We start from the raw sequence: 4,847 nt of genomic DNA, 5'->3' as shown, positions 1-4,847 counted from the left end.
TTCAAAATTTCAATGATGAACTCATTATATTTTTGAAATAATGGGTTTAAAAAATTACATATGTTAAAAAAATTATCTTTTTTACCTCTATATTCATGTCATGTCTCAAAAACGTTGGATTCGATTAAACATGTAACCTGTAATTGATAAAGTGCATCCACCACTGACTATAAAAGGAATGCATATGCATAAAACTAACATTTAGGCCTCATTTGTTTGCATTTAATGGAGGTCTGAATCTTTAATCATTCAGATCTTACATATTATGTGCGTTTGTTTTTCAGTCTGAATCTGAATCATTCAAATCTAGATCATTAAGTATATATATATTTTTTTAATTTCACAACCACTTAATGGATCTGAATAGGTTTGAGTGATTAAGATTTGTATAATAGAGACTTACTTTCATTAAGATGTTACTGTTCATATTCACAATTAGTTACCGCCACTGCCCACTATTATCAACTACCATCATGCACCACCCACCACCTCCATACACAACCACTACCACCATCCTCAAGAATAATCGTCTCTGCCATCACTATTGACTACCATCACTCGCCACTGCACTATTATTGATTATCACTACTCGCCACCCCCACAATTATCAACTACTACCACCAATCACCCTCACCACTATTATTAGCCATAACAGCCAGTACCCACCATTATGAACTACCACCATTTTCCTCAACCATTACCGCCATCCACTATTATCAACTACCATCATCTGCCATTCTCAACCATAATATCCACTACCACTACTAGCTACTAGTTTGAACCACCACTATCAACCAAAACCATTATCAACTAAAACCACTACCAACCATCGCCTCTAGTTAGCATCCACAAATACCATCGTTAGCCATCACCACCATCAATTACCATATATTTATTTAAAAAATATTTTGTCAAAAAAATATTAAGTAACTTAGTGTTTTATTTGAATCTTATTATTAATAATTTTTAAATAAAAAAAAATTATTCATTCAAATGTTAAAAAAAATAAATATTCTCAATCATTTAGTATTCACGTCTTAATATATATCTTAAAATTCAAATGTATATTCAGATTTAGACATCTTAATCTTAATACACATCTTGATATACAGATGTGCATTCAGATTCAGACGTCTTAATCTTAAAAAGAAAATGAGATGCTAGAGGTGAATTTATTGATAAAACTGATAAAAGAAGAGTAGCAGTTCCTATTGAATTCAAAGAGCAAGATGCTCTTTACTAAATATAAAGTAAAACAATGTTTGACTCCTATAAAACTACAAATTCTGAATAAATATGCACAATTTAAAATTCAAACTACGTACACAAAATCTGCATATTTAAAATTCAAATTCATGTATATATGTAACTGTCACGACCCAAAATCCCACCAAAGGTCGTGATGACACCTAACCTCCAACACTAGGTAAGCCAACACGCAATAAGGATTTAAATCAATGAAACAAGATATAATATGTCAGAAATAACATAAACAACGGATTAATACTCCGCCAATAGTTGAATCAATTATAACAACAATTTAGAATAGCCCATCTCAGCTAATTAGGAGAATAATCCTAAACGTGGTCTCTAGTATAAAAGGATGAGTTCACGTAGTCATACAAATGATTAAACATATATAAAGTAAAGTACACAATCCAAACAAGGCATATAAGAAGTCTAAAGTCTATCCGGTCATAAATCGTACATAGCACCAACAAATACGCGCGTCACCTTGCATATGCATCGCTTTTCACATATCAAAATTAGAAAAATAAGGTCAAATCCTAAGGGTTATTCCCTCACATAAGATTAGGCAAGATACTTACCTTAACAAACCCAAATCAACCTTCTTAAATAGTCATTCCCTAAGCAACCACCTCCGACAGGCTCAAATCTAGTAAAAATAATTCAATAATGTCAAATAAAGTCGTAGGAATCAATACCAAACAATAAATCTTCAATCTTTATTCAATTCCCAAAAAACAACAAAGTCAACAAACGTTAACCCAGGCCCACATGGTCAAAATATTAGTCAAGGGATAGATCCCGACTACCCATAACCTCACGAGTCCAAATATGTGTTTAGATTCTAAAACCAAGTCTAAATCATAGCTCAAAATCCTAATTTTCACTCTCTTACTTTGTAGGAACTCCCCCCCCCCATTTACCTCAAAATTTCATATTTTAAGTGCTAACAATCCATGTAGATTCTTGAAATAATACAAAAAATTAGTAAAAATTACTTACTCCAAAAGCCTTGTGCGAAAATCTCCAAGCCAAAATTGCCTATCTCCAAGTCTAGGATTCAAAATATAAAAGAATGGCTAAAATCCAAAAATTCAGCACTTAAATACACTGCCCAGGGGTACTCGTTGGGAACGAGGCACGTGCATCGTATTCACTAAGCATAAAATCTTCATCTTTCCAAAACACAATTCGCAAACGCGACATAGTAATCACGAACGCGAAGACAAAACAGCCAACCTTTTGCGAACGCGACCAAGTATTCGCAATGCGAAGACCAAAGCTGCCATCTCCCACTCTACATCACGAACGCAACCCTTCTAGTGTGAACACGAAGAACCAACTCAACAGCCATCGTGAACGCGACCACCAAAGCGCGAAGGCGAAGAGGAAATTCTCCCTAGCACCAAAACCTTCATCCCGAACGCAAGGCTCCTCTAGAGAATGCGATGAATACCAAACACCAGCAAAATCCTCCAATTCCAAACATGTTTTGGGTGATCTATAACTTACCCGAGCCACCTAGGACCATGTTCAATCATGCCAACAAGTCCATAATACTACCAGGACCTATCGAAAGACTCCAATTACATACGATAATATCACATCAACGAATCAAATATCAAAATAAAAGTTGAACTTCTCTTAAGTTCAAGAACTCCCAAACTTTCAACAAAGTATCTCATTCAAGCATAACTAATTTGGATTACATCCAAAATCAGTACATAAGTTCCAAATGACAAAACGAATGTAATCCATATTTCAGAATAACAGTCTGAATCCACTATCATTAAATAGAGCCAAAATATCCTAGGAACATCCAAATCCAAATTCGAACATATGCTGAATTCCAAAATCACCATATGAACTTATTGGAACCATCAAATCACCAATCTGAGGTCGTTTACATAAAAGTTAAATCTTGGTCAACTCTTCCATATTAAGCTTCCAACAATGAAACTAAGTGTTCTTATTCTCTCCCAAACCTCTCCGAAACTAAGGCAATTATCCTCGAAAGTCACAAAATAACAAACAAGCATACGAGAAATATCAAATATGGAAATACACAAAATGACAGGTCGAGTTGTTACATTCTCCCCCACTTAAACCAACATTCATCATCGAATGAGTTTAAAATCATACCTAAAATCCAAAATGTGAGGGTATCTACTCCGCATAGCATGGTCGATCTCCAATGTCACCTCTTCGATCGGTTGATCTATCCAATGAACCTTCACTGATGCGGTCTCCTTAGACCCAAGCTTTTTAATCTGCCTGCCCAAAATGGCCATCGGCTCTTCCTCATAAGATAGATTCTCAACTAAATGCACTATGCTAAAGTTTAAAACATATGACTTATCTTAATTCTGAAGCATAGAAACATTAAACACCAGATGAACTCCCGAAAGACTAGGAGGAAAAGCAAGTCTATAAGCAACCTAATCAACTCTCTCTAACACCTCAAATGGACTAATAAACCTCGGGCTTAACTTGCCCTTCTTTTCATACCACATCATGCCTTTCATAGGTGAAACACTAAGAAGAACCTTATCACTTTCCATGAAATCTACATCACTAGCCTTCCTACCAGCATAGCTCTTCTTCTTGGACTGGATCGTGCGAAGCCTCTCTTGAATCAATTTCACCTTCTCCAAAGCATCGCGAACCAAGTTTGTGTCCAATAACCTAGCCTCGTTGGTCTCGAACAATCAATTGGAGATCTACACCGCCTCCCATATAAGGCCTCATACAGTGTCATCTGAATACTAGATTGATAGCTATTATTGTAGGCAAACTCCGCTAATGGTAGAAACTGATCCCATTAGGCACCAAAATAATTAATCCATGCCCTCAAAATATCCTCAAGGATCTCAATAGCCTGCTCAAACTGCCCATCCATCCGAGGGTGAAATGCAGTTCTCAACTCTACCTGCGTTCCTAACTCACGTTGAAAAGCTCTTCAAAAGTGCGAGGTGAAGTGAGTGTCGCGATCTGAGATGATACAGATAGGTACACCATATAAGCGAACAATTTCTCTGATGTAGATTTGAGCCAACCTCTCTGAAGTGTGGGAAGTCATAATCGGAATGAAATGCCTAGACTTGTCAACAATCAACAATGACCCAAATGGAAACAAACTTCCTCAAGGTCCATGGCAACCCTACCACAAAGTCCATAGTAATGTGCTCCCACTCCACTTCGGTCTATTAATCCTCTAAAACAAACCACCCTATTTTTTATGCCCATAATTGACCTATTTACAATTAAAACACTTGGAAACATTCCCAACCATGACCTTATTCATCCTCCTCCACTAATAATGCAGCTTCAAATCCTGGTACATCTTCGTAGCACCTAGATGAAAAAAATGCCATGAACTGTGAGCCTCCTCAAGAACCAACTCTATCATGTCATCGATATTAAGAACACAAATCCGACCATGAAGTTGCAATACACCATCATCACCAATAGTCACCTTCTTAGGTTCCCCCTCGATCCTCTATCTATTTTTGATCATGAGCCATATATACTCCCTTTAGCCATAACTTATTGATCATGTTTCAGCACCACCTCACTGCACTGTGTCACTACAAACAAGA

Source organism: Nicotiana tabacum, chromosome 10 (genome assembly GCF_000715075.1).
Source record: "Nicotiana tabacum cultivar K326 chromosome 10, ASM71507v2, whole genome shotgun sequence".
NCBI classification, from domain to species: Eukaryota; Viridiplantae; Streptophyta; class Magnoliopsida; order Solanales; family Solanaceae; genus Nicotiana; species Nicotiana tabacum.
The sequence above is the reverse complement of the archived record's forward strand: the minus strand, read 5'-3'. Positions refer to the sequence as shown.